This window comes from Erinaceus europaeus, chromosome 1, assembly GCF_950295315.1.
Source record: "Erinaceus europaeus chromosome 1, mEriEur2.1, whole genome shotgun sequence".
Lineage (NCBI taxonomy): Eukaryota > Metazoa > Chordata > Mammalia > Eulipotyphla > Erinaceidae > Erinaceus > Erinaceus europaeus.
Window position 1 is genome coordinate 207,640,318 of NC_080162.1, and position 25,492 is coordinate 207,665,809.

Genomic DNA, 25,492 nt, shown 5'->3' on the forward strand with positions numbered 1-25,492 from the left:
GAGGAGGAAGAAGATCCAGGTGTCAATCACATTGTAACGTAAGTCATTTTCTTTACAATCCTCAGTATTGAATTATATGCATGTTAAAACAATATTCTGAAAAGCCATCCATAACTTCTCATATTTGTTGAAAGCTCTCTGGAGTTCTCTCGTTGTCTCTTTCTCTCCTTCCATCCCACTCTCCCTCTCTTTATTTCTCTCTTTCCAGAGCTCTCTGCTCCTAGTTTTTTTCACCCTGAGAGCCTGCAAGTTTCTGTTCTTCGTGTTCTCCTGAAGTTTTCTAGTAAGCTTACATAGAAGAAGATATTGTCCGAGGTGGGGTGATGGCTCATCCAATAGCACACACACAGCCAGGCACAAAGACTTGCTAGTGTTCAAATCCACACAGCAGATTGAAACACCTGCCCAGGGACCCTTCATGATGGGTGTCACTCCTTCATCATGCTATGGTGTCACTCCTTCTCTGTCTGACATCCTCTCTCCCTCTGTGTCTCTCCTTTACCTTTAAAAGCAAAACAAAAGAAAGAGGGAAAGAAAGGAAGGAAGGAAGGAAGGAAGGAAGGAAGGAAGGAAGGAAGGAAGGAAGGAAGGGAGAGAGAGAGAGAGAGAGAGAGAGAGAGAGAGGGAGAGAGAGAGAGAGAAAAGGACCATTTGTTGGGAGCAGTGAAATCCTGCAGGCATAGATTCCCAATGATGAGCCTGGTTGCCAAGAAAAAGAGTGATTATTATCCCCATCTTGCAATTTCCCAGTGGAAATCCTCTAGTTTTATCTACAGATGTATGTAATGGAGAGGAAGAGGAACAAAGCAAAGCTGGACACTATAGGAACATTTTCTCCACTTAGGCCTGCAACTCTGCCAGGCATAGCTGCCAGCTTAATCAGCAGTGCTCCCCCTGGGTTTGCAAGGACAGGGGCAAAGTTCCCAGAGGCTGGAATGGCCATGTCATGGGCGGTACCTGCTGAGTGCATGAAGAAAAGAGCAAGCAAAGCGAGGGCACACGCAGCTCTGTCTGCACGACTCCATTGCCCCCCCCCCCCCCCCCCCCGCAAATCCCCAGACGGGTTCTCCTAGACACAGAGGTGCGTTTACTTCTGATCCAGGCCACAGGGAACTCGAGCTGGCTTAGTGTGACGGAGGCCAGAGGCTGGCCGTGCCTTCTCACCCACATGTATTTCCCCTTTCCCTTCTTACTTGTGTTCTGCAGAGCAAGCGCTGTCTGCCCCGGGCAGGGCGCAGGACGGCAGCGAGTGTCTTTGCAAACCAGTGAAGGACACGTGCTTTGCAAGTGGGTGCCTCTGAGGCTGCCCAGTGAGCTACGCAGAAAGGTGTCCCATGTGCTTTTTTAAAATATTTTATTTATTTATTTTAATTTCTTTATTGGGGAATTAAACTCATGTATTTTAAAGGAACAAAAGACACACAGAACACCACCTCTAAGGAGAGTCTAAACAAATTCAGAGTTAGAAGGAATTCATAGGTAGACGACTCCCCAATCTTAGAAACAAGAATGCTCTTCACCAGAGTGAGTCCTCAATCCTATTACCTGCTTCTTTCAACTCCTCGCCTCATATCTTTCCCCACAACAGTCAGGGCTCCTCCGCTGCAGTTCAGAGCCAAGGCTGATGACAGGAGAAGGCCATGCCCAGCTCACTGGGATGCTGAGCGTTCCCAGGAACTGGGGCAATGAATTAAACCTGGAGTCCCTTCGAGTCCCTCCGCTTGCCCCAGACCCACGTCCAGACAGAGAGACGGCAGGCAGGTCACTAAAGTGGTGCCTCGTCTTTACCTTGAGACCCTCTTAAGGGGTCATTTTAGGTCTTTCTACTTTGCTGCATATACTGATTCACTGCAGACTATTGTGTACTTTTGCTTTCAGGTACATATTTTGCCCTAATTTATGGATACATGTGAACATATGCTCTATCTCATGGGACCTGGTCTATACCTAGGTTTTGGGACTTTGTTAGGAAGTGAACCACCTGAAATGGAGTTAGGGAATCCTATAAGAAAGGAAAGGTCTCACCTGAGTAATGACACTCAAAGGTTGACATTCCAAGCCTGATGTCTCTGGACAGTCTGAAATGAAGCGTGATGAGGTGATACAGGCTGCATTGATTCGCTTCCCCAGAGCCCCACCCCACTAGGGAAAGAGAGAGGCAGACTGGGAATGTGGATCCACCTGTCAACACCCATGTTCAGTGGGGAAGCAATTACAGAAGCCAGACATTCCACCTTCTGCAACCCACAACAACCTTGGATCTATACTCCCAGAGGGATAAAGAATAGGAAAGCTATCAGGGGACAGGGTGGGATATGGAGTTCTGGTGGTGGGCATTGTGTGGAGTTGTACCCCTCTTGTCCTATGGTTTTGTTGGTGTTTCCTTTTTGTAAATAAAATAATAATAACAGTAATAGTAAAAGAGAAAGAGAAAGCAAGTCCGGCCAGTGCCAGAAGGACCAGTCAAACTGCCCCAGGGACATTGCACTGGGGGCTGGAAACAGGCTTGCAATCTCTTGCTCTGTTGGGACTGGATGCTTTGATCCTCACTAGGAAAAGGAGGCAGTAAAGAAAAAGCCCTGAAGGCAGGAAGACCGTGTGGTGAAGTAAGGGAGTGTCAGATGGAACTGGTGGGTGGATGGGAGGAATAGGGCTATTTTGTGTTTTTATGCTCATTTCTTTTTTGATTTCTTGATATTTATTATTTATTTATTTATTTATTTATAGGATAGAAACACCCAGGAATCAAGAGAGAGGGAGGTAATAGAGAGGGAGACCAACAGAGACACACCTGCAGCCCTGCTTCACCATTTACAAAGCTTTCCCCTGCAGGTGGGGGCTGGAGGCTCAAACCTGGGTCCCTGTGCATCGTAACATGTGCCACCACCTGGCCCCAGAGCAAAAAAGAAGGAAATAAGGTAAGAATGAAGGAAGGAAAGAAGGGAATGAGGAAGGAATGAAAGGAGGAAAGAAGGAAGGGAGGGAAGGACTGAGGGAGGGAGGGAGGGAGGGAGGGAGGGAGGGAAGGGAAGGGAAGGGAAGGGAAGGGAAGGGAAGGGAAGGGAAGGGAAGGGAAGGAGGAAGGGAGAGAGGAAAGAAAATAAGGAAGAAAGAAAAGGAAGGAGGAAGGAAAGAATTAAGGGAGGGAGGAAGGAAAGAAGGGAGGGAGGAATGGAGTAAGGAAGGAAAGGGAATATGGAAGGAAAGGAGGAGGAAGGATGAAAAGGAGGAAATAAGGGAAGGTAGGAGGAAAGAATGAAGAAAGGGAAGGAAGGATGGATGGAGAGAAGGGAAGGAGGAGGGAGGGAAGAAAAGAAGGAAGGAAGGGAGGGAGGAAGGAAGGAAAGATGGGGAGAGGAAGAAAGGGAGGGAGGGAGAATGGAATGGAGGAAGAAAAGGGAGTAAAAAGGAAGGAAATGGAGAAAGGGAGGAAAGAAGGAAGGAAGGAAAAATGGAGGAAGGAAGGAAAGGGAGTGAGGAAGGTAGGAAAGAAGGAAGGGAGAAAGGGAGGAAAGAAGGAAGGAAATAAGGGAAGAAGGAAGGGAGGGAGGAAGGAAAGAAAGGAGGAAGGGAGGAAGAAAGGATGGAAGGGAGGAAGGATGGAAGGGAGGAAGGGAGGAAACATGGAGGAAGGAAGGAAAGAAAGAAAGAAAGAAAGAAAGAAAGAAAGAAAGAAAGAGGAAGGAAGAAAGAAGGGAGGGAGGGAGGAAGGAAAAAGGGAAGGGAGGGAGGAAGGATGGAAGGGAGGAATGAAGGAAACATGGAGGAAGGAAGGAAAGAAAGAGAAAGGAAGGAAGAGGGAAGGAAGGAAAAAAGGGAGGGAGAGAGGAAGGAAGGAAAGAAAAAAGGGAGGAAGGAAAGAAGAAAGGAAGGAAGAGAGAGAGGAAAATAGGGAAAGGAAGGATGGAGGAAGGAAGGATGAAATGGAGGGAGGAAGGGAGGAAGGGAGGAAGGGCAGAAGGGAAGAAGGAGATAAGAGCTTCCTCTGACATTAGGGCTCCCCTAACAGAGGGGATCACATGTCATTACCACTGCAGGTTCCACATCAGTGTTGTCGTGGGTCTGGGATGGGGGAGCCTGTCTTCCTGCAGCCCGCACCCTCTTCACTACCTGAGCATTCAGACGTCAGCGACTGCTGAGGAGAACGCAGACACCAGTCCCACCCAGACGGCCTCATGGCAGCTAGAAGCCACAGGGCAGTTTCACCGGCCTGGTGACACATAGCCCCAGAGGACTGAGCCACGTCTGCCCAAGTCCAGGTCTGATGCTCTTAGCTATGACACAGAAAATCCTCAAGAATGAATGGGGCAGGGCCGGGTGGTGGCACACCTCCTGGAGCACATATGTTACAGTGCACAAGGACCTGGGTTCAAGGCCCTGGCCCCCACCTGCAGGGGGGATGTTTTGTGAGTGGTGAGGCAGTGCTGCTGGTATCTCTCTATCTCCCCCTACTCTCTCAATTTCTGTCTCTATCCAATACACAAATGTAATAAGAAAAATAATTATTTTAAAAAAGAGTGAAGGCTTGCATATTTGGCTTTCATAACCTATAACTGTACAACTCCAGTCAAGTCAAGTTCCGTAGAATGGCAGTCTATCAGGATACAGTAGACTTGGTTGAAAGCCTTTCTCATTGAGCACTTGATAGATCTCTTGCCATTCTCTTCTGGCCTGTAGTGTTTGTGTGGAGAAGTCTGCTGCTAATCTTATGGTGTTTTCCTTTGTAGGAGACTCTTTGTTTTTCTCGTGCAGCCTTCAGGATTCTTTCTTTATCCTTATTCCTTTCCATTCTGCTTATGATGTGTCTTGATGTATTTAATTCTGGATTAATTCTGTTTGGGACCCTCTGGGTTTCTGGAACCTTTATGACTTTGATGTTGTCTAGACTAGAGAAGTTTTCAGCTATTATGGCCTGAAGAATGCTTTCTTCCCCTCCCTCTTTTTTTTCCTCTGGTAAGCCAATAATTCGTATATTGTTTCTTTTGAAGTCACCCCATAAGTCTCTATTGTTGTTTTCAGTATCTCTTAATCTCTTATTGATATCTCTTACTCTTTTTTTAGTTGTCTCTAATTTGTCTTTGATCTTGCTAATTCTATCTTCAGCCTAATGAATTCTATTCTCTCTCCCCTCTACTGTTTTCTGGAGTTCATCTATTTTGTTACCCTGTTCTGATACTGTTTTATCTTGTTCAACTAGTTGTGTTCTTAGCTCAGCTATTTCAGCTTTCAGCTCTCTAATAACCTTGAGATAACTAGTGTTTTCTTCCGGAGTCTCATTTGTTGTTTCTGCATTTCTGATAACAATTCTTTCAAACTCTTTACTCACTTCTGTGATTATTTCCTTAACTAGTGTTTGGATGTTGACTTCATTATTTTGTGCTTCACCCTTTGGGGGGCTTTTAGCTAGACTCTGGTGCTGGTTCATTTCTCCAATATTTCTTCTTGTTGGTTTAACCATTTTATATATTATGTTATGAAGTCTCTCTCTCAGTACTTTTCAAATTACTGATCACTCTTGCCTGGATTGACTTGTGTCTAAGTAAGGTAATTTAAGGGTTCACAGTTATGGAAGTTGACAGTTATTTCAATAGTATTTTAATCCCTGATTTGGAGCTCAGTGGCTTAAAAGCCTCTTTTGTTATTTTTCTTCTCTGTAGGCTATGGGAGCCTGAGGGGTTTTTAAACTATAAGTAGGCTTCTTAGCTTAATCACTGACTCCTGACCAAGAGATAAAGCAGGGTGTGGCAGAGATAATACAGAGGTTATGCAAAGAGACTTTCACAGCCCTACCACTAGGCCACCAAGGTGTAGATTTTCTCCTGAGTTTCCTGGTTAGTTCTCTATCCTCTGGTGTCAGCATAGGGCCTCCGTGCTGCTGCTCCAGATTCTGAGGGAAACAGCAGTGGAGACTCACAGTTGCATTTGGTGAGTCTTAGGGGAGTCCTCTCCTCCCTTCAGCCGTCCCCTTGTTGGTGAAACAGACTGGAGGTGGTGTCTCAATCTCTCCCTAGGCTCCTCTCTGTTCATGAGTCACACGTGTTTGCACTCACTGGTGATTTGGTGGGTTCCCGAAGTCGTTCTAGTCCTGTCTTGTTTCGGTCCCAGGTGGTCTCCTTTGGTATTCCTAGTTGATCTGGGACCAGAGTTCCTTAGACTCTACACCTCAATCTTATTTCTAAACCGAGGTTTATGATGGTTGAACTATTCAGATATAGACAGTGAGAATAAAGTCAAGGAAACATGTAGCGTTTGATAGCACTAAACAAACGATAAGTCATGGCTTATTATTAATTACTACTGTTGTCATCGTGATTATTTTCACTGGTATTTTTATGCTAGTAGTTACTGCAGTCATAATGCACTTTTCTTTCCTCCAGAGTTATCTCTGGGACTCGGTGCCAACACTATCAATCCACAGCTCCTGTGGCCATATTTTTCCTATTTTTCTGGATAGGACAGAGAGAGACTGAGAAATGAGGGGAAGACAGAGATGGAGAAAGACACCTGAAAACCTGCTTCAACACTTCTGAAGTGTCCCCCCTGGCACCCGCAGGTGGGGAGTTGGGAACTCTAACCAGGATCCTTGGGCTTCATACTAAGTGACCTTAACCTCTGCACCACCACCCTACCTTCCAGTTGCAATGCACTTTTAAAAATTTATTTCTTTATTGTGGATTAATGGTTCACAGTTGACAAAAAAACACAATAGTTTGTACTTGCATAACATTTTCCAGTTTTCCAAACAGCAATTTAACCCCCACTAGGTCCTCTTCAGCAATGCACTTGAAATCAGATGAAGCAACACTCTGGGCCTGGGGACATGACTCAGAAGTAAATCACAGGAATTGCATTCATGAGGCCCCGGGTATGATCTCTACACAGGTTGTCTGGGACATAAGAAATTATCTTTTCCTTTAAAAAATTATTAGCACTTTAATAATGATTAACAGGTTATAAGATAACAGAAGTACAATTCCACACAGTTCCCACCACCAAAGTTCCATGCCCCATCCCCTCCATTGGAAGCTTCCCTGTTCTTTATCCTTCTGGGAGGATGGACCAAGATTCTTTATCAGGAGCAGAAGGTGGGATTTCTGGCTTCTGTAACTGCTTCTCCACTGGACATGGGTATTGGTAGGTGGATCAACACCCCCAGCCTGTCTCTGTCTTTCCCTAGTGGGGCAGGGCTCTGGGGAGGGGAGGTTCCAGGATACATTGGTGGGGTCATCTGCCCAGGGAAGGCAGGATGGCATCATGGTAGCACCTGCCACTTGGTGACTGAAAAGTGGTAAGATATGAAGCAGGACAAAATGATTACTGAACAGAGAGAGAGCAGATGAGAAAAGGGAGCCTAGGGTGAAAAGAAGCTAAGAAGTCTATTGTCAGCATATTCCTAGGGGGCCATGACTTTCATAGTTTGAACTTGAGTTTGATAGCTGACACTGAGGTGGACTGCAAATGGTGTCTGTGAAGATAGCACCCCTGTGTTCTTGTCCTCACAATGAGGCTTTCTCCCCTCTCCATCAACACATCCCTAGTCATCAGTGTGTAGAAAACATTGACTAAGTGCCTATTGTATGCACTGTGCCCTCCATGAGTCCTGGAGGAGGCGTGATGGTGAGGCGGAGACTGTTTCCAGAAAGCTCAGAGGGGCTGGGCCATGGTGCCAGCAGTAGCGCGCACATTACCAGGCTTATGGATCAGGGTTCAAGTCTGTGGCCCCCACCTTTAGGAGATAAACTTCCCAAGCAGTGAAGCAGTGTTCTCCTTCTCTCTCTCACTCTCTTATCTCTTGATTTCTCCTTGTCTTTCAAAAACAAACAAACAAAAAATGTCCAGGGAGTGGTGGACTTCTTGTGCGTACACCAAGCCTATCATCCAAAACAGGTAACTCTCAAAAGTCAATGATAAGAATTTGGACAATCCAGATTTAAACGGGCAAAATACATAAACAGACACCTCACTGAAGATACTCAGGCCAATAAGTTAGAGAAAGTTGTTCAACATCTTATGTCATCAGTGATTATTATAAAGTGAAACCACAGACACTTGTTAGAATGGTGACCACCAGAACAGCAAATCCTGACAAGGGTGTGGAACAGCAGGAATACTACGTCACCGTTGGTGAGAAGGCGCCACAGCACAGCTACTTTGACAGACGGGTGGTTCTTTGTTACAGAGCTAACTACAATCTGACCACATATCCAGCAATATAACTCCCTGGTATTTACCTAAGCAGTTGAAATTTTATGTCCGCACAAAAACCAACACACAGGTGTTTGGAGCAGCTTGTTCATAATTGCCAAAATTTAGAAGCAATCAAAATATCCTTCACTAGGAAAATGGGTGAATAAATTACAATGAGACAAGGCAACAATTCAGTGCTAAAAGAATGAGTTTTCAAGTCATAAAAAGACATAAAGGAACCTTCAATGCATTTCACTAAGTAAAGAAACCTAACTCCAAAAGGCTGAAAATTAAGAATTCCAATGTTAAGATATTCCAAGAAAGGCAAAATTAGTTTCATGAATTTAAATTTTTTTTTAAAAAGTCTTTTACTAGAGCCAGATGATGGTGCACTGGATAAAGGGCACATGTTACCATGTGCAAGGACCTGGGTTCACGTCCCCAGTCACTACCTGCAGAGAGGAAGCTTCACGAGTGGAGAAGTGAGACTTCCAGTAACTCCCTTCCTCTCTCCCTCTCTCGGTCCTATCAAATAAAAGAAATAAAAGGGGCCAGGCAGTGGCTCACCTGGTCACTGCACACACTACAGTTCACAAAGCCCCAGGTTCAAGCCTCTGTTCCCCATCTGCAGGGGAAAGCTTCACAAGAGGTAACTGCAGGTGCCTCTCTGTCTCTCTCCTTATCTCCCCTTCTCAATTTCTTTCTGTCTCTATCCAATAATAAATGAATAAAGATTTAGGAAGGAAGGAAGGAAGGAAGGAAGGAGAGGAGAGGAGGGGAGAGGAGAGAAAGGGGGTCTAAAATGGACTTCCCTGAGCAGATGATCCCACCAATGTGTCCTGGAGTCCCACTTCCCCAGAGTCCTGCCCCACTAGGGAAAGAGAGAGGCAGACTGGGAGTATGGATCCACCTGTCAATGCCCATGTTCAGTGGGGAAGCAATTACAGAAGCCAGACATTCCACCTTCTGCATCCCAAAATGATCCTGGGTCCATGCTCCCAGAGGGATAAAGAATAGGAAAGCTATCAGGGGGAGGGGATGGGATATGGAGTTCTAGTGGTGGAACTTGTGTGGAGTTGTACCCTTTATCCTATGGGTTTTTGTCAGTGTTTCCTTTTTATAAATAAAAATCATAAAGGGTGGGGGCTGGAGTCATCTTGCAGTTACTGAGTTCCAGCAATAACCCTGGTAACAATAAGAAAATAACAAAACAAAACAAAAAAGGAACAATAACTGTAAATGTAGGTGGAGATATGGTTTAATGACATTCATGTCTTCTGACCAATGATTCCATCTCTGAAGCATCCTGAGATACAAAACTTATCAGAACTAAAACTAAATACTTTAGAGAACCATCCCAGTATATCACCAACAAACATGGATAAAAGCAAACTTAAAAAAGTATTTCTGAGAAAGTTCCGGTAAAGCACAAACAATGCTCCTTAAAAACCACAAGTGGGGAAAATTGGAAAGCCCCCAACTAGGTTGAGGAAAAAAAAAACTTTGTCTGGAACACACAGTTTATTGTCCATTGATAATGATAACTGCTGTATGCCACCAAAAATTATGAACTTATGGATAACTTCTTTTATTTTCTTAGGAGGATTAATGATTTACAGTTAGCAGTAAATTACAGTAACTGGTTCATGTGTAACATGTCTCAGTTTTCCACATCACACTCTAACCCCCACTAGGTCCTCCTCTGCCATCATGGTCCAGGACCTGACCCCTCCCCTACCACCCCAGAGTCCTTGACTTTTGTGCAGTGCACCAACTCCAGTCCAAGTTCTGCTTAGTGTTTCCCTTCTGTTCTTATTTTTCAACTTCTGTCCATGAGTGAGATCAGCCCATCTACATCCTTCTCTTTCTGGCTCATCTCACTTCACAGGATTCTTTCAAGCTCCATCCAAGATGAGATGAAAGGAGTGAATTCACCATTTTAATAGCTGAGTACTATTCATGGAGTACTTTTAACTTTCTTTTCATACTTTGTGTAATATTTCCACTTCTCAGCGTATCTGATAAAGAGCCTGTGGATTATGTGACTAAGAGAGAAAGGATAAGAACAGAAAGAAAAGAAGTCAGGTAACAACAGTGCCTCCCACCTGTACCTTTGCCACCATTTCTCAGGCACTTGGTACATGGAAACCACTGTTCAGCACATGGGTCAACTCTAATTCATTGGGGGAAACTTGCAATGCCATAAAGCAGTATGGAGTTGCTTAAGTATAACTAAGGCCACTGCCCTCTGCAGTTCTGGCTTATTCTAAATGGATTACTGAGAACCCAGGAAGGGTGCCAAGCCTGCAAAGACACATGGGAAACTGAAACTCAGAGGCCAAGTAGGAGCTGAAGACAAAATATAAAGAACCTCTCAGATTATCAGAATAAAACAGTACCTACCAGAGGAGGAGGAGGAAGAGGGAGTGGAAAAGTCAAGCAAAGAGGAGCGATACAGTATGATGGTGCTTTGAGTCTAGACTTCTCTCTAGTAGAGAAGGGATCAGTAACAGTCTGTACAGATGTGGGTTGCCCCTGGTGTGTGCCATGAAGCTTACATTGGGTTGTAAGTCAGCATTACATAAAACATAAAGAGATCTCCACCCACTCATTCACATTCATCTGTTCTCACTGTTTGCTTCTTCCTCAAGGCCAAGCACTGAGGATGAGCCTCTGAATGCAGGAAATCCCTGACCAGGACTGTGTTCTAGTCCTTCCAGAGCCCTAAATTTCCTGTGACACTTCTGAGGATCCAAAGGCAGGCTAAGAATATCAGAGTCGGGGCCTGGCAGTGATAGACTTGGTTAAGCTCACTTATCAACATGTTCAAGGATCCTGGTTCAAGCCCCCACTCCCTACCAGTAAGAAAGACTCTTCACCAGAGTTGAAGCAGGTCTGCAGGTGTCTATCTTCCTCTCCAACTCTCTATCTCCCCTTCTCCACTCAATTTTCCTGTGTCCTGACAAATAAAAATAAAGAAAAAAAATGGAAGAAAAAATTGACCACCAGGAACAGTTGACCCGAAGTGTCAGCAGTGAGCCCCAGCGATAACCCTAGAGGAATAAATAGATCAATAAATAAGGATATAAGAGTCAAGAACAACAGGAATAAACCCACAGTCCCACCACCCACAACCTCCTCCCTCACTGCCCCACAATTTAGAGCAACTCCTAGAAGCCAGGTCCCATCCACCCAAAAAACACGGACCTCATCACTCCTCAGTTACCTTTAAGTAAATGGGGTGGGGGGGACATCAAGGACTTATTTCTGACTCTCCCCACCCACCATGTCCCTTCACACATGAAATGTTTCAAGTCAAGTATTAGTGAATCATAGGTCAGGGTGACTCATGTCTCAATATTCTCAGGTTGAGAATTAAAGCCGATATTGATCATTTGGAGGGAGATGACCTTCACCATGAGGTTACAAATGGGTACGGGCCTGCATTTGTCTCTCTGCAGGCAGGAGAAACAGACATGCCAACATGGGCTGAAAGGGGGGACACAGCTGCTGAAAAGCTGTAGCGAGGGAGGAACGGTCATGAAAACAAACAAGTGTTCTCCTTCCCTGCCCTGATCTCAGGTCTGTGCCAAGGAAGGGTACCCCACTCACTGTGCTGCCCTGCGAGTTATCTTGGTAAACGGAAAACATTTGTTTTTGTTGATTTAATTATGACTGACAAATCTGTTGGATAAGAGGGGTGCAATTCCACACAGTTCCCACCACCAGATCTCCATGTCCCATCCCCTCCATTGGGAGCTTCCCTACTCCTTATCCCTCTGGGAGTAGGGACCAAAATTCTTTAAGGGGTGCAGAAGATGGTTGTTCTGGCTTCTCTAATTGTTTCTATGCTGGACATGAGTGTTGACAAGGTGGATCCATCCCCCCAGCCTCTGTTTCTTTCTGTCTTTCTTTTTTTTAAGAATTTATTTATAAAATGGAAACACTGACAAGACCATAGGATAAGAGGGGTACTAGTCCCACCACCAGATCTTCATATTCCACCCCTCCCATGATAACTTTCCTATTCTTTAACACTCGGGGAGTCTGGGCACAGGTCTTTATGGAGTGTAGAAGGTGGAAGGTGTGGCCTCTGTAATTGCTTCCCTGCTGAACATGGGCGTTGACGGGTTAATCCATACTCCCAGTCTGCCTCTCTCTTTCCCTAGTGGGGCAGGGTTCTGGGGAAATGGGGCTGCAGGACACACTGGTGGGGCCATCTGCCCAAGGATGTCTGGTTGTCATCATCGTAACATCTGGAACCTGGTGGCTGAAAAAGAGTTAACATATAAAGCCATGCAAAATGTTGACTAATCGTGAACCTAAAGGCTGGAGTATCGCAGATGAAGATTTGGGGTGTCCATTTTGGAAACAGCTTGTTTGTCTACTTTAGGTATATCCTAAAGGGCCCATGACTTTATTAGTTTTTGCCTGAGCCTGACATCTGATATGCAAGTGGACCTAAGTTGTTGTCTGGGGAGATGATGGCATGGATGGAAAAAGGGCTAGAAAGCTGGGTCAGGGAAGAAAGTGGCTCCCAAATATTGGAAAAGTGTATAAATATTGTTGACTGTAAACCCCATCGATTTGATCTGAAACCCATATTCAGCACAGGAGCCTATGTGACCTCTGCATCCCTGTAGGTCTGAACTCGCATTCTGTGGTCATGAGTAGGAACATTCCAAGTTGCACCAATTTCAGGACCCATCTTCTTCAGTCGGTAGATAATGTTATCCAGCCCCTGTTTAGAAGATGGAACATTCTCTACCATTATTGATCCACATTGAGGGCAAGGCCCAATGGGAGCCCCCAAAGGGGTCCATTGTGTTGTTCCTGAAAGGAGATGACCAGTGATAATGGAGAGAGGGATCTATTCAAGGTCTAGGCTCATCGTGTTTGTGTGGGAATCCCAGAACTCCCTGACTAGGGCCCCAGACCCCCAGTCTGTTTCTGTCTTTCAATGGAAAAAAAAAAAATTATAGTGTGCTTTTGGAAGCACAGGTACAGATTCAGAGCCTCTGCACTTCTATTTGTGCAGTGCTGAACAACCATGTTATCTCACTGTGAGCTGTCAGGCTCAAGCCAAAATTAGTGAAGTCATGGGTCTCTTGAATATACCTCAAATCGAATTCCTAGCTTCTTCCAGCATGAAAACTCCAAATCACACCTGCTCTACTCTCACCTTTAGGTTCCTAATTATTAAGCAATTTGTTCTGCTTTATATCTTAATGCTTTTCAACCACCAAGTTGCGGGTGCTACCATGACACCAACCTGACCTCCCTGGGCAGACAACCTCACCAATGTGTCCTGGAACCTCCCCTCCCCAGAGCCCTGCTCCACTAGGGAAAGACAGAGACAGGCTGGGGGTGTGGATCTTCCTACCAACACCCATGTCCAGTGGGGAAGCAATGACAGAAGCCAGACCTTTTGCCTTCTGCTCCCCAAAAAGAACTGTGATCTGTACTCCCAGAGGGATAAAGAACAGGAAAGCTTTATATCCCCTGAAGACTAGGGAGGGATGAGACACGGAGCTTTGGTAGTGGGAACTATATGGAACTGCACCACTTTTATCCTATAGTCTGCTTAGTTATTATTAAATCGCTAATTAAGAAAATAAAAGCTTATTTAAAAAAAAAAACAGTATAGCAGCTATGGGCAGTGGAGACACCAAGCCACCTACCCTGCAGACCCCATAGCAGGCAGAGGAAGAGCACAAAGAATGCCCTCATTCCCACAGAAACCTGTCCAACCAAAGGACAAATGCATAGCCCAAGGGGTGTCTAGAAGCACAAGTTCACCCTGGGGGCACAGAACAGTGCTGAGAGCAGGCAAGTCACCCCCCTCAGAGACCTTGCAGGATCTTACTCACACTACCTTCACACCCTTTCACCTCAACCTTTTACCTGCAGAACCGTGCTATCTTGAGAACAGTGTGTAATGCCAAGACCAGGGGCCAGAACTCTTGCCCCACATGGGAAAAGCTGGCCAGGACCCCTCTGGGAAACCCCACAGAAGTGTGACTCATATTATGTGACCCTTGGGGCCTGAGCCCAACGCAGGGGAAAGCTTGCTTAACACAATCTCGGGGTACAAGAGAGAAGTTTCTCCCTATGATTCAGAGCAGCACAGATGATTCTCACCACCACCATCACACCCCACCCCCGGCCCTGGGAACCCACTGAAAGATTTGGCACGTGTCACCAGGGCTCAGAGCACTGCACATTTCACACGTGAAACAAGACAACTTCATGGGTGTTGGTGGTCTCCCAGGTTGTCTCTTCAGTTCATGATGAGGTACTTGCAGGTGACAAAGCTCAGAAATGTCAGACGTGGTGCTTGCAAGGAAGCGCGAGATCATTGTTTTTTTTTGTTTGTTTGTTTGTTTTTTTTCCAAGTGGGAAGTTGTATCATTTGGAATCCAGATGCTACTAGGCGTGAATCCAAAGGAGTGTTGGAACTAGGCAAAACTGAAAGTAGAACTCAGGGCTCTGTCTGATCTTTTCCCAACACTAGGACATTTTGCTGAGAAGAAAAGGCCACACAAAATAAACCAGGAAAATACACATTTCTTAAAAATTTCTTTATTGGGGGATTAATGGTTTACAGTTGGCAGTAAAATACAATAGTTTATACATACATAGCATTTCCCATTTTCCACATAGCAATACAACCCCCACTAGGCCCTCCTCTGCCATCCTGTTCCAGGACCTGAACACTACCCCACCCACCCCAAGAAGATACACATTTTACTAGGACATCAGAGTAACCAAAAAGAAAAATAAGATCTGGACTTCCGGAGGTGTGACTATGGAGTAAGGACTCCATAAAAAACTCACTAAGCCACAACCACCAAGTTGTTCTTGTGACTCCATCCTGCCTTCCCTGGGCAGACAACCTCCCCCATGTGTCCCGGAGCCTCCCCTCCCCAGAGCCCTGCCCCACTAGGGACAGACAGACACAGGCTGGGGGTGTGAATCCAGCTGCCAACACCCATGTCCAGTGGAGAAGCAATTACAGAAGCCAGAACTCCCACCTTCTGCTCCCCATAGAGAATTTGGGTCCATGCTCCCAGAGGGATGAAGAACAGGGAACCTCCAATGGAGGGGATGGGACACGGAACTCTTGTGGTGGGAAGCATGTGGAATTGTACCCTTGTTATCTTATAATTGTGTTAATCATTATTAAATCACTAATACATATATGCATATATATATGTATATATATATATATATATATACAGCCTTGGCATTCTTAAAAAGATAACTGCTGAACATGTACTGCAAGCACTGTGTTTGCTTTCAGAACAGACTTGTTACAGTCCGCAGGAGTTTACAGATACATAATAAGCTTAAAATGTGGCATGTGTTATGATCAGGAAATCGTAAGAATCTGTGCAAAGATATGGCAGCCTTGTCTCACATTCAGAGATCATCTTTCACCAGAATGACTTTGGTGGAGAAAGGAGTGTGTGTGGTGTGACAAGCCCTCCTGGCACACAGGCAGCCGGCTACAATGTTACCTCAGTTCACAACAAACACCTAGTAAAGGAAGATGGTGAAGAATGTTGCAGAATGTGGGGCAATCTGGGCAAAGACTAAGTGGCAGGAGAGAGTCAAGTTTCTATACAGAACTGAACTAAGAGAGCCAGTCATCGAGGACACAGTGCATGGACCGTTATTAAACCACTAGTAAAAGTCTTTGGAAAAAAAAAAAACTATTTCTGATTAATACAACCAAATGGGTATTCTGTGAGAGAACACAGAGGAGGTCCACAGTTTTGAGAAAATACTGTAAGTTCATTTTGAGCATACTTAATTGAAGATGCCTATAAATGTTGTATATATGGCATGCAGCTTAGTTGAGAGGTCTGGGTTAGATATTCAGATTTGGACATCACTACATACTCAGTCCTTTAAAAAAAAAAAAAAAAAGAAGTATTTTCAACTCATATATGTGACCTTTGGAGAACCACTGGATTTTCCAGTGGAGGGAATGGGGACACAGAGCTCTGGTGGTGGGAACAGTGTGGCATTGTACCCCTATTGTCTCTTAATTTTTCAAACCAATATTAAATCACTAATAAAAATTACAATCATAAAAAAATCAGCTTTGAAATGGTGAAATATTCTTCAAGTATGAGAGTACCATTCAAAAGAAAGTGGTCTGCTGTGTCCAGAATTAATTGAGCAAGAGTCTTTTTTTAAGTTTATAACATTTTTTAAACCGGCCTGACCACATGGTGTATCCCTTTCTAGGTCATTTCACAGCCCACTTGCCTACAGTGCCTGGGTGCAACAAACTTGCAGTGAGAGATGAATGATGGCGAATAATTGCTCTCTTATGACTGGCATTGATACCAGCAAAGGCTTGGAAAATGAATCAATTCAAAGGCAAACAATTCGCTAACAGCGTTCATGGTTCACTGGCAGAGGAAAGAAGGCTTTTTAGCTTGGCACTCCAGATATGACCTTGTCTATATGGTTAAAAAAAAAAAAAAAAGTACCCGATTTTTTAAAAAGTCAATCAAACCATTCTCGTTGAGCTATTAAAATAAACAACATGGTCAATAGAAAGAAAAGATATAAAATAAATAAATGGTGAAATAACAGATATGTGAGGCCCAAGCTCCAAAAATTAAATAAATAAGATGGTTTAAAATATGAAATACATATTTTAAGTGCCCCTTCCCCATTTTTTAAAATTTCTTTATGCGGGGGGGGGGGGGGGTTAATGGTTTATAGTCAACAGTAAAATACAATAGTTTGTACATGTGTAACATTTCCCAGTTTTCTTTTCTTTTTTTTTTCTTTTTTTTGGATAGGACAGAGAGAAGTTGAGAGGGGAAGACAGAAAGGGGGAGAGAAAGATAGACACATGCAGGCCTGCCTCAGCATTTGTGAAGCGACTCCCCTGCAGGTGGGGAGTGGGGTCTCGAACCTAGATCCTTGCACGGGTCCTTGCACTTTGTACTATGTGCACTTAACCCAGTGTGCTACCTCCTGGCCCCCTTCAGCTTTCTACATAACAATTCAACTCCCACTAAGCCCTCCTCTGCCATCATGTTCCGGGACCTGAACCTTCCCCCCCCCCCACCCCAGAATCTTTTACCTTGGTGCAGTAGGCTAAACGCAGTCCAAGTTCTGCTCTGTGTTCTCTTATTTTTCAACTTCTTTTATTATTCCTACTAGTAGTGATTCAATAACGATTGTGGGATAAGAGGGGTACAATTTATACAATTCTCACCACCAGAGTTGCCTGTCCCATCCCCTCCATTAGAAGCCTCCCTATTTATCCCTCTGGGAAGATGAACCAAAATTCTTTGTGGCAAGCAGGAGGTGGGAGTTCTGGCTTCTTAATTATTTCTCTGCTGGACATGGGTGTTGGCAGGCAGATCCACACCCCCAGCCTGTTCCTGTCTTTCCCTAGTGGGGCAGGGCTCTGGAGAGGGGGGGTTCCTGGACACATTGGTGAGGTCGTCTATCCAGCCTTGCTGATTCTAACACACAGTAAAGTGTCAGCTAAAACAACCTGTGTATCAGTCATGGTAGCAATGTATCAGCCCTACTAGTCCATCTAGACTGGAAAGAAACACAGAGTCTATCACACAAATGAGAAAAAGTAGATCCAGGGAAAGAAAGTGACTCGCCCAAGGACACTGAGCCAATCCCAGTCCCATGGGCATTTTCATGATTCTGTTGGGCCCAATTGCCAAGACAACAGGCTGATTTTGATGAATATGTTCTAACTGTCAAAAGACGGCATAAGACACGGTCATTTTGTTGGTGTATGTGTGTGTGTGTGTGTGTGTGTGTGTGTGTGTGCGCGTGTGCGCGCAGGGATTATGGATTATATTGATTGTGAAATCAGGTTAATGGTTTAAATCAGTGTCAAATAACTAGTAAAATTTTTATTATTAAAAAGGAACTTACTTGGCTGAGGAGATAGCACAGAGGTTCTGCAAAAGACATCGATTCCTGAGGCTCAGAGGTCCCAGGTTCAATTCCCAGAACCACCATAAACCAGAGCTGACCAGGGCTCTGGTCTTTCTCTCTGTGTATCTCTCATTAAATTAAATGAATAAAATATTGTTTCAACATTCTTAGTAATTTATTTGGTCCAGATAAAAGTAGCATATGCACACAATATGTAATAAAATGACGTAGCAATTGCTAAGAACAAGGCAGCTGGCACAGATGGAAATCTTTGATAAACTGATAACTGAAAGAGAAAAGTAGAATAAGTTGACATAGTCTATGAATCTAGTGATCTCTTTGTGTATGTAAATACATCAGAGAAGTCTAAGAATGTGCTCAAAGTGATAGCAAGTTACCTAACCAAATTATCTTGCTGATCAAAAAGGATTTTAGATTTATTGGAAAATGTGGTTTCTTTTGCTTCGCTTTTCACTAGAGCTTTGCCAGCTCTGGCTTGTGGTGCTGCTGTGGGTTGAACCTAGGAACCTGAGGCACCAGTTATGGCAGCCTATTGCAATGCCAGTGGGGCTACCCTACCCCAGCTCATATATATATATATATATATATGTAATATGTTTATTGGTTATATGTGTATAACTATTTATATACATGTAAATACATTAACTTACACTTTATGTATTATACTCTTGAACCTTTAAGATGAGAGATTCAGAGAAATCTACTTTTATTTGTTCCTTTATTCATTCATTTATACATCTGAATATCGATTATGTGCCGGGGCAAAATGAGATTAAAAAAAAGTACAATTTCTTGAGTAGTGTAGTAGCTCAGAGGTAGAGCACAGCTAAGCTTCCAAGTCTGGGCCCTATAAAGCTCCTTCACACACACACACACACACACACACACACACACACACACACACACACACACACATACACACACTCACACACACACACACACTCACACACACACACTCTCACACACTCACACACTCTCACACACATTCACATACACTCACACACACACACTCACACACACACACACACACACACACTCACACACATTCACATACACTCACACACACACACACTCACACACTCTCACACACACACACACTCACACACACACACACTCACACACTCTCACACACACTCACACACTCACACTCACACACACTCACACACACACACACACACTCTCACACACACTCACACACATACACTCACACACACTCACACACACACTCACACACTCACACACACTCACACACACACACTCACAAACACACTCACACACACACACTCACACACACACTCACACACACTCACACACACACTCTCACACACTCACACACACACTCACACACACACTCACACACAAACTCACACACACACTCACACACACACTCTCACACACACATACACTCACACACACACACTCACACACACACACTCTCACACACACACACACACTCACACACACACACACACACTCACACACACACTCTCACACACTCTCACACACACACACACACACACACACACACACACACACACACACACACACACGGCTTTTGTTCCCAAGAAACTTGTGTTCCAACTTAGGAAGAAGGAATGTTTTTGCCTGAGTGGTGTGCAAGATGAGGTATGTCAGCAAGTGTGTTTTGTGCAAGAAATAGAAAGTGGAGAAATAAAGTGTTCTCTATGTTTCCAAGTAGGCTGACACCAAAACCACCCCAGTAACATCTGTCAGAGCCAGGACAGAGGACGTAGTACAATTGTGTCACAGCAGGCTTGCAGGGCTGAAGGAGGCCCCAGAGATCCAGGTTCAACCTCAGGTACCGTCATATGTCAGAGCTGAGTAGTGCTCTGGCATCCACCTATCCCTCCCTTTCCCCATCCCTCATGAAAGCAAACAAACCTTTAAAACTATATGTATATTTTTCTCCAGGGTTATCACTAGGGCACAAATCCGCTGGTCCTGGTGGCCATTTTTTCCCCATTGGGTAAGACAGAGAGAAATTGAGTGAGGAGGGGAAGATAGCGAGAGGGAGAAAGACAGACACCTGCAGACCTGCTTCACTGCTTATGAAGCAAAGGCCCTGCAGGTGGGGAGCCAGGGGCTTGAACCAGGATCCTTATGCTCAACCCACTGCCCCACCACTGGCCCAAAAAAGCACTATTTTTGAAACACCTGCCAAGGTCTTCCATTTTAAAATGAAGTGATATTGATGGCAGTTTGCAAATGGGGAAGTCTTTGGTAATTTTCAAGGAATTCCAGTGGTCTTTGATTCCAGCTAAAATCCACAAAGGAGTATGACAGTACAAAGGATAACTTACAGTTCACAAAGATTTAACCCTGGGGCTGGGTAATGACACACCCAGTGAGCACACACCGCCATGTGTAAGAATCTGGGTCTGAGCCCGGCTCCCCACCTGCAGTGGGGATGCTTAACAAGCAGAAAAGCCAGTATGTAGGTACCCATTCCCCTCTCTCTCTCTCTTAAGTTTTTTTATCTTTATTTATTTATTTATTGGATAGAGACAGCCAGAAATAGCGAGAGAAGGGGGCGATAGAGAGACACCTGCAGTCCTGCTTCACCACTCGTGAAGTTTTCCCCTTGTAGATGGGGGCTGGGAGCTCAAACCCAGGTCCTCATGCACGGTAGCATGTGTGCTCAACCAGGTGTGCCACCACCCGGCACCTCTCTCCCTCTCTCCATCCCCTCCTTCCCTTCTCAATTTTCTCTGTCCTACATAATAAAATAGGGAAGGGGAAGGGGAGTAGGAAAAAAAAAAGACCTCCAGAGCAGTGGATTCATACTTCCAGACTGAGACCCAGTGATAACTCTAGGGGCAAAATAAATAAGCCACCCACACAAACACAAAAAGATGCTCCTGCTGGTTTTTAAGTTGTTAGCTTTTTGGCTGCCTTAGTACATATGAATTATTCTGTTAGGACAGAAATAGCCTCCACCAACATTGCTGTTTTGAAAAACAACTCTTGAGAAGCCCGCAGTGTGAGATGGAGATGGTCTCTCACAGCTCTGGGAAGGGAAATAAAAAGCATTTGACTTGAATTACCTAAGAGCTGAAACTGAGTGCAAATATCTCCTTGTAGCAACTGCTATGTAATTAGCCGCCCTAATGGATTCCTTTCAAACCCAAGCCAGTTCAACAAGCTTAATTGAAAATAAAATTTCTAGACCAACTATTCTGTCAAAACTACATTAAATGAAGATAGCTCAGCAGTGACCAAGTCACTGGCAAAATCATGTGCTCTGACAGAGGGGCTGTAAGGGAAATGTATATTCTCCTGTATGGGGAAATACAGTGGTGACTGGGGGACATTTTTTTTCCAGTTTCATGTATTTTCTAATACCAGAGGAAAAGAATTCATCTCCTGCTTGGTCAGTGATTTGGGGAGACTGTCAGATACTTCTCAGACTCCTGAAAAGGAAGAATCCAGAATTGTGGTCTGGGAGGTGGTGCAGTGATAAAGCTTTGGATTCTCAAACATGAGGTCCCGAGTTTGATACCAGGCAGCACATACGCCAGAGTGATGTCTGGTTCTTTCTCTCTCCTCCTACCTTTCTCATAAATAAATAAATTTTAAAAAAAGAAGAATCCAGAATTAAAATGTCAGAGATAAAAAGAAGAGAGGAGAGATAAAAAAAAAAAAAAACTTGACATCCAACCTGTTCATTTTAAGTGTAGAGGCAAAGCTTATCCCAGGAATATCTTCCCCAGTTGACAACCTACCTTGGAAGCATGGCAGAGGTTGGAGTTTCTGTGCCTTCCCTTTAAAATATCTATCCTGACTCCACCTGTAAGAATCTGGAACAGAAATCTAAGCTAAATTGGGTTGGGAACAGGTCTGACTTTCGACTTCTCCACCTGGAGGAAGAATGAACGGATACTGAAATTAGTTGGGTAAATTGAATCCTCAAGGAAATAGACATGTACCATTTGGTTCATTGCTTCTGAAATTCTCTATAAATAGTTTAAATAAATAAATAAATAGAATTGGAGGCAAGAGCCTTCATACAGTAGAGGTTCAAGCAATTGACAAATTTAAAGTGGGAGTATGGGAGATTCCACTAGAGGTGAGTAGCCAATAGAAGTGAAGAGTCGCTGCTTTCATAATAAATTTCAGACACCTATAAAAAAAAACTCATACACCTCAACAAAAAGAAAAAGAACAGCCCAATAAAAAAGTGGGCAGAAGGTATGAATAGACAGTTCTACAGACAGGCGGAAATATTCTAATTCATTCACCATCAGAGAAATTCAAATCAAAACCACACTGAGATTCCACATTACACCTATGAGAATGGGCTCCATAAATAAAACAAGAGAAGTGTTGGAGAGGATGTGGAGAGAGGAACTCTGCTGCACAGCTGGTGGGAATGCAAACTGGTATAACCACTATGGAAAACAGTGTGGAGAATCCTTAAACACATACAATGGAAATCATCCAGCATATGACCCAGCAATTGCACTACTAGGCATATGCCCAAAGACATAATAACAAACACTGATTTGGAGGGATATATGCATGCCCATGTCAATAGCAGCTTTATTCACAAAAGTAAAAACCTGGAAACAACCAAAATGCCCTTCAACAAATGACTGGATAAAAATCTTAGGGGACATATACTCAACAAAGTATTATGCAGCAGTAAAAAAGGGATGACATCGTGTCCTTTGGGATAAAGTGGATGGAATTGGAGAAGATGATGCTCATTGAAGCCAGTAAGGAGATGATGGAGCACAGGGGTAGATAGCATAATGGTTATGCAAAGAGATTCTCATGCCTGAGGCTCCAAAGTCCCAGGTTCAACACCCTGTACCACCACCAGCCAGAGCTGAGCAGTGCTCTGGTTTAAATAAATAAATAAATATGAAGGACAACTACAGGATGGTTTCACACTTATGTATAATATAGAGAACTGAGTACATGAATGTAAAAAAAAAGTCAACTCATTTTCAAGACTATGGGAGAAGTAGAGTGGTTATCTATAGGGGCGGGGTGGGGACACAGACCTTTGGTGATGAGAGTGGTGAAAAATAAATAAGTAATACAAAATAAACTTTAAAAAAGTGACTGTTTGCTTCATGCTCCTTCAGAGGTGCCCAGTTCAGGGCAGGCAGCAGAGGCTCACACCATCAGGGCCTAGTTTGGAGGACACTGGGCCCTACCTGGCCAACGAGAGGTAGAGGGAAGTCTACTGGGTGGGGATTTCTGGGGGAACTGGAGGTGCATTAGGAAGATTCCCTCCCTCCTCTTTACCTGCCCAACATCCTTTCAATGACTATCACAGAACAAAGCATCAAAGAGAGGCTCATCCCAAACCCTAGCGTGCTCGAGCTGTCAAATGTGTCCATCCTAAGACACCTGGGGCAGGGCACCCTGCACATGTCTGGCATGAGTGTAAACAGTACATTCATTCCAGACAGCAATCTGGCAGTACTTATGAAGTGAAGTATGTAAAATGTGCAATGACTCATCCATCCCAGCCCGGGTTTGTACCAGGACACCTCTCCCACAGCGACCTCAGCACAAGTGTAAGGTGTTCATTACAGAACGTGGCTGGACGTCTGTTGGTCATACTGGTTTGCTCCCTTTCCCCCTGACCTCTGAGAAAAATTGGTTTGGCCCTTGCTAGTTTCGCGCCCTGTTTTCTCCCCGCCCCCGTATGCTAAGGATGTCCAGAGTCCCAGCAGCAGCGGCGGAGAAAGAATGATAGGGAAGCACATGGTGTGGTGATTTGCCCGCTCGTGAATAAAGATTAAACTGCAGCTTCTCAGCCCAGCCGTGTGTCCCCCGAGTCTCTGTTCACCACTGCGAAGCTACTTTAACAACAGACGTCCCTGGTGCCTGTCAGCCAGGGACCAGAGAACTGAACTGGACAGGACCTCAGGCAAGGGAGGGACAGGTCTGGCTATTCATATAAGCTTGTATACATAGAGAAACCAGATCAGATCTGAAGTTTAGGATGCAATTAAATGTAGAAAATAGAAGGGGCTGGCAAGAGCTCACCTGGATAGGGCACACTTACTTTGTTATGCATGTGACCCACTCTGAAGCCAGGCCATTATGAAGTCAGAGAAAGCTTCATCATTGTGGTGTCCTCTCCACCTCACTTCCAGTCTCTCTCTCTCTCTCTCTTTCTCTCTCTCCTCTCTCTCTCTCTCTCTCTCTCTCTCTCTCTCTTTCTCTCTCTCTGAAAATCTCAGCCTGGTCTGGGATATGGATCACCTGCCAATGCTCATGTCCAGCAGAGAAGCAACTACAGAAGCCAGAACTCCCACCTTCTGCTCCCCATAAAGAATTTTGGTCTGGACTCCCAGAGGGATAAAGAATAGAGAAGCTTCCAGTGGAGGGGATGGGATACAGAACTCTGATGGTGGGAATTGTGTGGAATTGTACCCCTGTTATATTGTAATCTTATTAATCGGGATTATATCACTAACAAAAAAGGACTTATTTTAATTCCCACTCCCACACACCACAGCTTTCCCATCTCCAGGAAGGCATCCTTGAAATGTGTCTCATACATAAGATACAACATCAACGTGGTGTGATAGCTTCTCTACTTCTGACACAGTTTTCCCAAAAACCAAGTTCTGCTGACATAGCAGTAAAAGTGACACACTATACATCCTATAGATTCTTAGAATTGATCCTAAAACCTATCCTCCAAAGCTTTGGTGATCTGCACAACAGTGTCTCTCCAAGTTCACCGACACTCGGTTTTCCACTCCTGAGGTCCTGTCTGCTCGAGTGCTCCCATCTTTCTAAAGTGTTTTCATGAGGCTGGCAAAAGAACTCACTGACCAAGCACGTGACCCAGACTTGAGCAAGGGACCCACCACACTGAGGGAAGTTTGGGGGCTCTCCTTCTGTGTCTCTTGATTAGAAAAAGCCAGCCAAAACAGTGAAGTCCAGGCGACCCAGATATGACAGACAAAAAAAAAAAGTGGTTTTCTGTTTCAAACACGCTCTTTTTCACACAAGCAGGCCAGACAAACTGTCAGTGACCAGGACGGTAGGAAAGAAGGAAAAATAGATGGATAATAAATGGGAATGTTTGCACAAAAGTACCTGCAAAGAAGGAAGAAAGAGAGAGAGAGAGGAAGGAAAGAAGGAAGGAAGGAAGGAAGGAAGGAAGGAAGGAAGGAAGGAAGGAAGGAAGGAAGGAAGGAAAAGAGAAACAGAATCTTGAGTACCAGGCAGTGGTGCTCCTGGTCAAGTGCACATAGTACAAAGTGCAAGGACACACACATGGATGCAGGTTTGAACTCCCACTCCCCACTTGCAGGAAGACAATTCATAAGTGGCAAAACAGGTCAGCAGGTGTCTCTCT

At 44.4% G+C, this 25,492-nt stretch overlaps 2 long non-coding RNA genes across 2 annotated transcripts in view; one reads left to right on the top strand and one right to left on the bottom strand.

Annotated features, from left to right (window-relative positions):
* LOC132541334 (uncharacterized) lies at window positions 1–18,282 on the top strand. Its single transcript, XR_009552507.1, has 3 exons — window positions 1–38; window positions 2,833–2,918; window positions 16,444–18,282. It is a non-coding gene; the product is annotated as an uncharacterized LOC132541334 (long non-coding RNA).
* Window positions 18,274–25,492, bottom strand: part of LOC132541335 (uncharacterized) — a 12,932-nt gene continuing 5,713 nt past the window's right edge. The window contains exons 2-3 of the long non-coding RNA XR_009552508.1: window positions 21,885–22,019; window positions 18,274–18,406 (exon numbers count right to left, since the gene is read on the bottom strand). This is a non-coding gene — a long non-coding RNA (uncharacterized LOC132541335). The remainder of the gene's footprint in view (window positions 18,407–21,884; window positions 22,020–25,492) is intronic.